Source organism: Mesoplodon mirus, assembly GCF_964341445.2.
Source record: "Mesoplodon mirus genome assembly, chromosome: 3".
Classification (NCBI taxonomy): Eukaryota; Metazoa; Chordata; class Mammalia; order Artiodactyla; family Ziphiidae; genus Mesoplodon; species Mesoplodon mirus.
Window position 1 is genome coordinate 133,318,633 of NC_138978.1, and position 13,210 is coordinate 133,331,842.

Sequence of the window (13,210 nt, forward strand, 5' to 3'; positions counted from 1 at the left end):
AAAATTGATAAACCATTAACCAGACTCATCAAGAAAAAAAAGGGAGAAGACTCAAATCAATAGAACTAGAAATCAAAAAGGAGAAGTAACAACTGACACTGAAGAAATACAAAGGATCATGAGAGATTACTGCAAGCAACACTATGCCAATAAAATGCACAACCTGGAAAAAATGGATAAATTCTTAGAAATGCGCAACCTTCCGAGACTGAACCAGGAAGAAATAGAAAATATGAACAGACAAATCATAAGCACTGAAATTGAAACTGTGATTTAAAATCTTCCAACAAACAAAAACCCAGGACCATATGGCTTCACAGGCGAATTCTATCAAACACTTAGAGAAGAACTAACACCTATCCTTCTCAAACCCTTCCAAAATATAGCAGAGGGAGGAACACTCCCAAACTCATCTACGAGGCCACCATCACCCTGATACCAAAACCAGACAAAGATGTCACAAAGAAAGAAAACTACAGGCCAATGTCACTGATGAACATAGATGCAAAAATCCTCAACAAAATATTAGCAAACAGAATCTAACAGCACTTTGAAAGGATCATACACCATGATCAAATGGGGTTTATTCCAGGAATGCAAGGATTCTTCAATATACACAAATCAATCAACCTGATATAGCATATTAACAAATTGAAAGAGAAAAACCATATGATCATCTCAATAGATGGAGAGAAAGCTTTTGACAAAATTCAACACCCATTTATGATAAAAACCTTCCAGAAAGTAGGCATAAAGCGAACTTTCCTCAACATAATAAAAGCCATATATGGCAAACCCACAGCCAACATTGTCCTCAATGATGAAAAAGTGAAACCATTTCCACTAAGATCAGGAATGAGACAAGGTTTCCCACTCTCACCAGTATTATTCATCATAGTTTTGGAAGGTTTAGCCACAGCAATCAGAGAAGAAAAAGAAATAAGAGGAATCCAAATTGGAAAAGAAAAAGTAAAGCTGTCACTGTTTGCAGATGACATGATACTCTACATAGAGAATCCTAAAGATGATACCAGAAAACTACTAGAGCTAATCAATGAATTTGGTAAAGTAGCAGGATACAACATTAATGCACAGAAATCTCTGGCATTCCTATATACTAATGATGAAAAATCTGAAAGTGAAATTAAGAAAACAGTGCCATTTACCACTGCAACAAAAAGAATAAAATATATAGGAATAAACCTACCTAAGGAGACAAAAGACCTGTATGCAGAAAATTATAAGACACTGATGAAAGAAATTAAAGATGATAAAAATAGATGGAGAGATATACCATGTTCTTGGATTGGAAGAATCAACATTGTGAAAATGACTCTACTACCCAAAGCAATCTACAGTTTCAATGCAATCCCTATCAAATTACCACTTGCATTTTTCACAGAACTAGAACATAAAATTTTACAATTTGTATGGAAATGCAAAAGATCCCAAAGAGCCAAAGCAGTCTTAAGAACGAAAACTGGAACTGGAGGAATCAGGCTCCTGGACTTCAGACTATAGTACAAAGCTACAGTAATCAAGACAGTATGGTACTGGCACAAAAACAGAAATATAGATCAATGGAACTGGATAGAAAGCCCAGCGATAATCCCACGCACATATGGCCAACTTATCTTTGATAAAGGAGGCAAGAATATACAGTGGAGAAAAGACAGCCTCTTTAATAAGTGGTGCTGGGAAAACTGGACAGGGACATGTAAAAGTATGAGATTAGAATACTCCCTAACGCCATACATAAAATAAGCTCAAAATGGATTAAAGACCTAAATGTAAGGCCAGAAACTATCAAACTCTTAGAGGAAAACGTAGGCAGAACACTCTATGACATAAATCACAGCAAGATCCTTTTTAACCCACCTCCTAGAGAAATGGAAATAAAAACGGAAATAAACAAATGGGACCTAATGAAACTTCGAAGCTTTTGCACAACAAAGGATACCATAAACAAGACCAAAAGACAACCCTCAGAATGGGAGAAAATATTTGCAAATGAAGCAACTGACAAAGGATTAATCTCCAAAATTTATAAGCAGCTCATGCAGCTCAATAACAAAAAAACAAACAACCCAATCTAAAAATGGGCAGAAGACCTATATAGACATTTCTCCAAAGAAGATATACAGATTGCCAACAAATACATGAAAGAATGCTCAAGAATCATTAATCATTAGAGAACTGGAAATCAAAACTAGAAAGAGATATTATCTTACACCAGTCAGAATTGCCATCATCAAAATATCTAGAAACAATAAATGCTGGAGAGGGTGTAGAGAAAAGGGAACACTCTTCCACTGTTGGTGGGAATGTAAATTGTACAGCCACTATGGAGAACAGTATGGAGGTTCCTTAAAAAACTGCAACTAGAACTACCATATGACTCAGCAATCCCGCTCCTGGGCATATACCCAGAGAAAACCATAATTCAAAAAGAGTCATGTACCAAAATGTTAATTGCAGCTCTATTTACAATAGCCAGGATATGGAAGCAACCTAAGTGTCCATCATCAGATGAATGGATAAAGAAGGTGTGGCACATATATACAATGGAATATTACTCAGCCATAAAAAGAAATGAAATTGAGTTAGTTGTAGTGAGGTGGATGGACGTAGAGTTTGTCATACAGAGTGAAGTAAATCAGAAAGAGAAAAACAAATACTGTATGCTAAAACATATATATGGAATCTAAGGGGAAAAAAAGGGTCATGAGGAACCTAGGAGTAAGATGGGAAGAAAGACACAGACCTATTAGAGAATGAACTTGAGGATATGGGGAGGGGGAAGGGTAAGCTGTGACAAAGTGAGAGAGTGGCGTGGACATATATACACTACCAAATGTAAAATAGATTGCTAGTGGGAAAAAGCTGCATAGCACAGGGAGATCAGCTTGGTGCTCTGTGACTACCAAGATGGGTGGGATAGGGAGTATGGGAGGGAGGGAGATGCAAGAGGGAAGAGATTTTGGAATATATGTATATATATAACTGATTCACTTTGTTATAAAGCAGAAAGTAACACACCATTGTAAAGCAATTATACTCCAATAAATATGTTAAAAAAAGAAAGAAAAAGAAATAGGCAGAAGGCCTAAATAGACATTTCAGCGAAGAAGACATACAGATGGCCAAGAGGCACATGAAAAGATGTTCAACAGCACTAATTATTAGAGAAATGCAAATCAAAACTACAATGAGGTACCACGTCACACTGGTCAGAATGGCCATCATCAGAAAATCTACAAACAATAAATGCAGTAGAGGGTGTGGACAAAAGGGAACCCTTTGCACTGTTGGTGGGAATGTAAATTGATACAGCCACTATGGAGAACAGTATGGAGGTTTCTTAAAAAGCTAAAATTAGAACTACCATACAACCCAGCAATCCCACTACTGGGCATATACCCAGAGAAAACCATAATTCAAAAAGTCACATGCACCCCATATTTCATTGTAACACTATTTACAATAACCAGGACATGGAAGCAACCTAAATGTCCATTGACAAAGGAATGGATAAAGAAATTGTGGTACATATATACAGTGGGATATTACTCAACTATAGAAAGGAATGAAATTGGGTCATTTATTGAGATGTGAGTGGACCTAGAGTCTGTCATACAGAGTGAAGTAAGTCAGAAAGAGAAAAACAAATATCGTATATTAACGCACGTATGTGGAATCTAGAAAAATGGTGCAGATGAATCTATTTGCCAGGGAGGAATAGAGACGCAGACCTAGAGAACAGATGTGTGGACATGGTGGCGGGGAAGTGCGAGGGATGAATTGGGAGATTGGGATTGACATACATACACTACCATGTGTAAAACAGATAGCTAGACGGAACTTGCTGTATAGCGCAGGGAGCTCAGCTCGGTGCTCTGTGATGACCTAGATGGTTGCAATGGGGGGTGGGAGGGAGGTGCAAGGGGGAGCGGATATATGTATACTTATAGCTGATTCACTTCATTGTACAGCAGAAACTAACACAACATTTTAAAGCAATACCCCAATAAAAAAATAAGGAAAGAAAGAAATTAATAAAACTGGGAGAAGAAAGTAAAAAAAAAAAATCATTTGTCTCTTGACTAAATTGGTGAATAGATGGCTTCCTAACTGTTCTCCCTGATTCCACTCTTGCCCTGTTAAAATCTATTCTCCAACTTCAGCCAAAGAAATATTTTTGAAATGACAAAGCACCGACCATTTTTCTCTTACCTAATATTTCTTGGAGACAACATTTGGAGCTAAGTAAAGAAATTGGCTGAAGGAGGTGGTGGTCCACAGGGTTGGGAGATTAGTTACACACAGGAGAATTGAACAAATATGTATATTGGAGATAATGCGAGCCAGGTTTCTCACTGTCAGCAAAGGGAGTTACAAATATAAAAGGGGAAAGTGATAATGAACTGGGTGTGAATTGGAATTTGAGATGTTGGAGTGAACTCATGGTTTTTAATATATAAAGATAGATGTAAAAATAAATAGAGGAGAGGAGGGAGGACGGGAAGGAGAGACAGGGAGAGAAGAGAGGGAGAAGAGAGAGAGAGAAGAACATATGTATATGTTTATTTCCTGACTTTAGGCACTGGGAAGTTCTCGGAGAAACAACACCCCAATAACAATAAGCATGCTTATATTTAGTTCTTGGTTTCTAAATAGTATTCTCTACTAAAAGAAAACAGGAATCCTTAGAGGGTTCTACCAAAAGAAATCAGGAACCCTGATTCTACCTTTAGGGCAGAGATAATACAAGACGTGCCTGGAACATTTCATTGTGCCATAAAATAGGGAAGCTCTCAAATATAAATGGGGACATGCAAGAGGACAAAGAAACCAGCTTGGAGGTGCTCCCAGTAGCCATAGCTGGTGAAATTTTTGCATCAAAATAAGTAGTGAAAGTAACATTATAATACGTTGAAAGAATAAGAATCTATGAGTCTATACTAATATAGGTAAATAAATAAATGAAGGAAGGAAGGAGAAGAGAAAGCTTTCCCTTACAATACAGTGCCAACTAGTACATGTAGAAGGAATGATGGAATTGGAAAACTACCATTTAGCAACCAAAATAATAATAGTTGATTCAAGTAAGAGTTAACAATGGATGCTAAAACTAGCAAGTGCAAATTTGCTGAAGAGCAGGATATTTGCATATTCTCAAAGTATATTCCTATAAAATACTTAGTTACAACATGAAAGTTGTGACTTTATAGATGGACACCACCTTCATCAAATGACTAAAGCTAACATCTTTAGTAATAGGGCAAGTCAAAATTGGGTACCTCCTGATAGGATGCAGTAAGAAGAACTTAGCATCAGTTCTATGATATTCTTGCCAAAAGTACATAACCTGGACCTAATCCTGAGGAAATATTAGACAAACCCATGTTGAGTGACATTCTATTGAATAGCTGGCATGTAATCTTTAAAAATAATGATGTTATGAAGGTCCAGAAAGGTCTGAGGAACTGTTCTAGATTGAAGGAGACTGGGGAGACATGACAGCTAGGGCCAGTACATGGTCCTGGATTGAATCCGTTTGTTATAGATTGGCAAAATTTGAAAAGGGTCTGTGGATTGTAATATTGTATCAATGTTAATGTCTTGATTTACATGGTTGTGCTTTGGTTATGAACTGTGGTTATGTAGGAGAGTCTTCTTGTATTGTGGAAATATTTCAAGGGCAATGGACATCATGTCTGCAACCTATTCTCAAATGTTTCAGAGTAAAAACAAGTTCAACTATAGCATGCCATTTTCCTGCCTTAAATCCTTCAGTGTTTTTCTATTTTACTAAGAATAAAATGCATATCATTAACCATGATCCTTATGATCTTCCCAACTTCCTCTCTGGTCTTATCTCCTGGATACCAACCTAAAGCATTTGCATCCAAATTCCTTTGTGTGTGCTGTTCCCACTCCCTGGTATCCTTCTCCTTCGACTTCACTTGGTTAGCTCCTCCAGTTCTCAGATAAAATGTCACTTCTTCAAGGAGGACTTCTTTAACCACTCCACCAAAAGTGCGCACTGTCAGTCATCATCATGTCAGCCTGTTCATTTTCTACATAGCATTTTTCAACATTGGAAATCAATTTGCTTTTTCTTTGGTTACCTGTTTATTGTTTACCTTTCCTATTGGAATGGAAGCTCCAAGAGGAGAGACCTTATCTGTCTCGTTTGCTGCTAAATCTCCAGGGCCTAGGATATTGTTAAGACTGATAGGCTCTGAATAAGTATTTGTTCCATGAATGAATTTTGTTCAACCCTGAATTTTAATCATTAGAGAATCAGAGTACTGCAAAATTCATGACAAAATATTTCTATGTCAAATATCCCATTATGTGTGACTTTATTAGTTTGGGGGAACTACAGTATACCCAAACATATTTCATTCATTATTTTATTGTTCCTCTCTGCTAAGACAAGTTCTTATCTGAGGACCTCAGTGCTTATTATGAAATGATAGGTAATGCCATTAAAGGTCTTGGTTTCACTGTGGCAAACCTTCACTGGACCTTCAAAGGAGAGGCACCTTACTACTAGTGACCCTTTCTGTCTCTTATGCAACCCTAACCTCCACTCTGAAGAGTTTTACTATCAATAGTAAGAAGAGCCTTTCATTTAAATATTTATTTTTCAATTCAGTATCATTACAGAAAATATTTTATTAATGCTAAGAATAGCATATAAGATAGTATAGAATATTCTGTTAAACAAGATGATATCTAATTCACAACTCTGGAGAAAGTTTTGGCCTTCATTAAGATGCAATATCTTTTAGTGAGAGTGGGTGCTGTGAATTTTTAGGCCACCAACAATGGGACTATGGGCTCACTGGGATTGGTTAGTTTCCAGCTCTTCTTTTGGTTTAAACTATTTCTGAGTTGAAATTGAAAGTCTATTGCATTATAGTTTTAATCATGGTTTCTTTTTTCTTTTTTTTTTCTGTATTTTATGATGCTTTGACATCTTAGAGCCCTTAGAGCTCATCCTGGAGAGACTGCTCTTCCCAGGGCTAGCTAATTTCTAGAGAGAGCAAGCAGCTTGCCTGTGGGCACACCTTTCATATATAAACCAACCAATCCAAAGCTCAAATCCCCAACCACCTATTTTATCTAACTTTCACACACCAAGCCAACATTTGTCTTGCCCTAAATCACCCAGGGCCAGGCACCAGACAACTAGAGACCACCATGTATATCCCAGAGCCCACCAAAATTATTAAAACTATCGAATCCTAATTATCCAATCCTTTCTCAAATTTACTTACCCGGCATCACCCATACCTTTCCCTGGAAACCACAACAAAGGCTCTGTCGAAAGCTTTCCTCTCACTCCTGCTGCCTCCTGACTGACCCTAGTGCTGGTGCATTCCCATGTGGCCCTGTATGGTGTAGCATATCCCCCCTCCCCTTGGGAATTGTAAGTGATCAACTCTTAAGAAAGCAGTTGTCTCCTTGTCTGTCATCTTACTATTCCCGAGTAAAATGAATCCCAGGTATATTCTAAAGCAATTGTACAGCAAAGAAGAAAATGTACTTTTCATCCCATCTTTAGAATGCCCAAGGACATCATCTGATCTTATTTTTTGACACCTTTGGCAGCAGGCAAACACTTTCTCTCTCATTCTTTTTAGTTCTTTTTTCCCTCTTTTTGTGCAAATTTGTTTTTAGCAGTGAACTTTGGCTGGAAGTAGGATTTGGTTGTATTGTACCCTCTAGAGGAATGCATATTCTTCAGTTCACGTACACCTGGAGTTCAAAAGAGAAGGCAGGCGTTGCACACAAGCCAACATTTGACTTGTATCACAAGGTCATAGCATGTAATTTGTGTTGGAAATAAAACAAAGCCATGGATGTACAGAATACACCTCCTTCCCCAAAGCAGCAGGAACATAGGCCCTGGGGTGAATATGATGATAGAAAGTAGATTATCGCAAAGGTTTTGAATGGAAAATGTTATAGAATAGCAGATAGCAGAAGGGGAGAAACGAGTTGATCTAAAAGATTTCCCAGGGCATGCTCCTCAAGGTATTTTGAATAAGGTAGTGATAAAGTTTGAAGAAGAACTAACTTGCTTCAGTCATGGGAGCTAAAAATTAAAATTGTTCAACAGTTAGCTGAGCTTTAATAAGCAGTTAGAACTTGGATGAAGAAATGCATAGGCTGGTGTGGGGCTCTGGAGTGGTAGAACAAAGCAAAGAGAAATTTTCAGGAAGGGTATTTGGGATGAAGATTTTTTGGAGCACTTGAAATGTTATCTGAGGATATTGCTGCTTGGTTGTGGTTTGGTGAGCTCTGTGTTGGGTTTGCATTCAATTTCTGCCACTTACCAGATGCTGGTCCCTGGGCAAATTACTCATCTCTTGTTTCCTACTTTGTAAGAATGACAGCGGCTAAGCAGTATTGTTGAAAGGATTAAGCCTTTCCACTGAAATATTCCAAAGGCAGAAAAGAGCACATATTTCTCTCAGAGCCTGAGGGCATACCCACTATAAGTGAGAAGTTTCTTTGTAGTCTCATTGTGCATCATATTTGAATCAGTGAAGACCTTGAATAAATGTTAGCTCTCTTTCATCTTTTGTCTAGAAATGTCATCCCATCAGTTTGCTATAGTACCCCAAAAGCCCTAGTGTTCTTAAGGGTCCTCATGAAAACCACAGGTGACAAATTAAGTGTGTTGTGTAGATTTATTGACATCCATTAATATATTAGTGTGGTTTTATTTGTATGTTTGTTGGGAATTGATGAAAAGATGGATCTGCCAAAAGGTAAATTTGGTGACAGAATAAAAGCAGATGTTGGATACTGTAAACAGGACAGAAGTAAAGGGTCTCACCTTTAAGCATGACCTTTTGCCTAAATATATGAGGTGGGTAGGACAATGGAAGGTGGGTGGGGACATATACCTCCCTGAACTTACTATAGGGAGAAATAATATAACTGTTGAAAAGTAGACCTGTCAGAAAAAGAAATAGGAGCTACAAAAAGTATGAAACATAAGACGTGCTCCTGTTTAATTTAAGACATTGTAAAATACACACAAAAAATTTTATAAAAGTAGAAAACAAAAACAAAGAAAGGAAGATAGCTTAAGTATAACTCAACTGTGATATTTTAGCAATGGATGATTGTGCTCCCCCCACCCTGACAAACACACATGGTTTTATTTGTACAATTGTTGGACAGTAGGGAACAAGCTGATATTTATTTGAGCATGAGCTGAAAGCAGGTACATTCAGACAGGAATAGGCTGAGGGGGTAAAGGGTAGGCAGTCAAGTACCCTGGTGGGTTCCAGTGTATTCTGGCATGGGGACCATCTGAAGGGTGGCTGCAAGAACACAGATTTCGCCTGGGAACTCCACCCTGTGCACATAAGTGACCTCATGAACACTATATACAAAGTCCCCCCCCCCAAAAAAAAAGTGCCTGGTATTCTTACCAGGAGCAGAAGCCTTTTTATCACATATCTCCCACTGCTGGACTAATGGATTTAGCTAGTTATCTCCTAGGCAGGAGAAACAAGGAGTGCCATCTAAAATTGGCAAGTATTGGCTTCCTGGAATGTGGAAGAAAGGTTCTGAAGTGTGGAAGGCCCAAGAGTGAAATGAGAGTGAGTCAGGGGCCAAGATGAAGGCTTTGAACTATTTAGAGAGAGTCCTAGGTAGAGAGGAAAAGCTAATAAAGTCCAAACTTAGCAGGTGTTGGTCGTTGGGTTTTTCTTTTTTTAAAAATATTTTTTATCGTGGTAAAATATTTATAACATAAAGTTTACTATTTTAACCATTTTAAGTGTATGATTCAGTGGTATTAAGTATATTCACATTGTCATGCAACCATCACCACCATCCGTCTATAGAACCCTTTTAATCTTGTAAAACTAAAACTCTGTACCCATTAGACAACAGTTTTAATCTTGCAAAACTAAAATTCTGTACCCATTAAACAATAGTTCCCCATTCCCCTCTCCCTCTAGCCCCTGGCGGCCACTGTTCTACTTTCTAATTTCTGTAAGAATTTGATTACTCTAGGTATAAGTGGAATCATACAGTATTTATTATTTTGTATTGGACTTATTTCACTTAGCATAATGTTTTCATATTTCACTTAGCATAACATTCATCCGTTGTTGTGACATGTATCAGAATTTCTATCCTTTTTAAGGCTGAGTTATATTTCATTGTTATGTATATATCCAAATGAACAGATGTATCTAAAGAAACATTTTGTTTATCCATTCATCGGCTGATTTGAATTGTTTTCACCTTTTGGCTATTATGAATAATGCTGCTAAGAACATGGGTATATAAATCTCTGTTGGAGTCCCTGCTTTCCATTCTTTTCCATTTAGAAGTGGAATGGCTAGATCATATGGTATTTCTATTATTAATTTTTTGAGGAACTTATGCCATTTTCCACAGGGCCTGTAACCATTTTACATTCTCACCAGCAATTCTCAAGGGTTCCAATTACTCCCCATCTTCACGAACACTGGTTTTTGTTTTTTGTTTTTCTTTGTTTGTTTTGGATACTAGCCATCCTAATGTGTGTGCAGTGGTATCTCATTGTGATTTTGATGTGCATTTCCCTATAGTGATGTTGCGTGCCATTTGTATATCTTCTTTAGAGAAATGCCTATTCAAGCCCTTTTCCCACTTCTTGAGTTGTTTATTTTTTGTTTCTTTTCAGTTATTTATCTACTTATTTATTTACCTCTTTTCTCCAGGATATCAAGCCTCCTATGTGAAGTTGGCCTGGGACAACCTTGTCCTGGGGTCAAGTCCCTAATGTAGAATATGAGCTTCCATTGCTTAGAATGAATAGCAGGGCAGCCATTCTCATATGCTTTTGTGGGAAGAAGCTGTGTTTACTGTAAATAATTAAACTCTCCTCTGTGAGGCAAGCAGCTGATTTGTTGATGTCCTTGCAGTGCAAGGAACACTACTTAGACCTTTTAGAAAACTGGACAGCACAGCTTCTAGGGCTTGGATCCATCACCCCTGACCATTCTCTGCCCAGAAACAGCCCTAAACAAACCTCTAGCCTGATTCCACTGCCTGCAGACTCTGAGGGAAAAGCCAGGATACACTTTGTAGAGTCAGGCAGCTCAGGGACCTTGACCCAGAGAGAGAAAATCAGGAAAGGAGAGAGCAGGGAATGACAGACTTGTATGCAAAATGGCTTTGTAAACTGTAAAGCTATATGTAGATAGGTGCTAGTTATTGCTGTCCATGTATATGGAACTTTGGTGAAGAAGTAGAACCCACAACAGCCTCTCATAAATGGAGAGACTGATGGAGCATTGCTCCAAGGAAGAAAAAAAGAACATGAAAACCATGCTTACTCTTTTTCTCTTCCCAGTTCCATGATCTTCTTTCTTTAATTAATTTTTATTGGAGTTTAGTTGCTTTACAACGTTATGTTAGTTTCTACTGTACAGCAAAGTGAGTCAGCTATACGTATACATATACCCCCTCTTTTTTAGATTTCCTTCCCATTTAGGTCACCACAGAGCATTGAGTAGAGTTCCCTGTGCTATACAGTATGTTCTCATATGATCTTCTAATAATTTATTCTGTGGCTTAGGAGTTTGTAAGGTGGTTTGTTTTTCTTTTGAGGGAATGATAAATATGTTGTGGTAGGAAGGCATTAAGGATTGAAGAGAAATTGCTATTAATGGCTAAGCCAAAGGAAGATTTATATATACCCTGACAGCAACTCAGCTCAGCTTCCTTTCAGCCTGAGACCACAGTCCATGACACTGTCCTTGAAGAAAATGATTGTTCCATGGCTCAATGTGGTGCTTTGTTCAGATATTGTTACATTCTACCTGGCTTCACAAAACAGTGTTCTTACGGATTATCCTGCTAAGTGTATGGAAGTAGCTGTGCCACGTGCATGGCTTGTGATGGGCTTTTTCCTCAGTCTTTGAAAAAGAAGGCTGGTAAATAAATTAATGGTGTGGAGGAAGGGGCATGTTGGCATATGTAAAACCAGTAGACAACATTTTTCCTACAGTGCTGTTAATTAGACAAGATTTGAATTCTGTTAAATATCTGTTAAAATATGTACTAAAATATTTACCTCTGCCCTTCTCTCTCTGTACTATAAAATTGCATTTCTTTATCCATTGCCTCAGGATATTATTATTTGTATTTTTTTTCTAGACTCCTTGTAATCAGGGAGGAAGGAGAATGATGTCTGTGGGAAAACCCTGCACAAGCTCAGGAGTGGATTGGGAGATGGGAGCAGAGGACCAAGAGGAGACTGGGATGTGCATTGGGAGTTTTGAAAGAGAGCAGGAACAGTGGCAGAGGTGGAAAGCAGTGAAGGGATAAGGGAAAGAAGGAAGTCCAAAAAAGAGAGACTAAGGAGGGAGACTAAGGGATTGGGAGGGGAGGGGCAGGAAAGGAGACAAAGGGGGTTAGGAAGAAGTAAGAGAGAAAAGGGACATCTGGGTAGACGTTAGTCGTGGCGATTCAAGATATGCTTCTCTTCACTGGATGTCTTTCCATGTCAATAAGAACTTTCAAAAACTAGTGCTGACTCATTAAGTAGGGAGGCTTTGGTAGCTAGAAGTGTCCAAGCAGAGAAGGATGGTGTTGACCAGTGAGATCCCTACACTGGCAAGTTGGATTAGAAGGCTTTAAGTTCCGTCCCACTCCAGCTCCAAGCTTCCTGAATGCAGCCTTTTGTAACTGTGGGGTGTGTGTGTGTGTGTGTGTGTGTGTGTGTGTGTGTGTGTTCCTTTTTCAAATAAGAGGAAACTGAACACTGGGGATAAAAGATAAAGTTTGCTTTTTTGCTCACTTCACTGTTATACCCAAAATCAATCCTGGCTTTTCTTTGCTTTTTAATTAGTTTAAAATAAAGATTGTTGAGTTTTATCAGCTATTTTTCCCCCAGTTGGTTGAAATATCAACCTTTATGGTGATCAGGAAACAAAAAAATTATATAAGAAACATAAAACAATCTTAACCAACTGACTTCAGAAAAAAATCTCCAATCACAGTAAGTTGAAAGGACTTGGACTTACTTTGATATATTGAAAGATTCAGAGCTTTTTCTCAGCTTGTTAAAAGCAGAGTGTAGAATACAGGGCTTTGGAGGAATAAGACCTCCACTTTTCAAAGAGCAGTTGTCAATTTGTTGTCACTTTTTGTTTAACTTTATCTATAATGGAAGTGGGGG

General features: G+C 38.0%; 1 protein-coding gene across 1 annotated transcript in view; it reads left to right on the forward strand.

Moving 5' to 3' along the window:
• Window positions 1-13,210, forward strand: part of PLD5 (phospholipase D family member 5) — a gene marked incomplete at both ends in the record, with an annotated part of 465,875 nt that overhangs the window by 179,766 nt on the left and 272,899 nt on the right. The window lies entirely within an intron of this gene.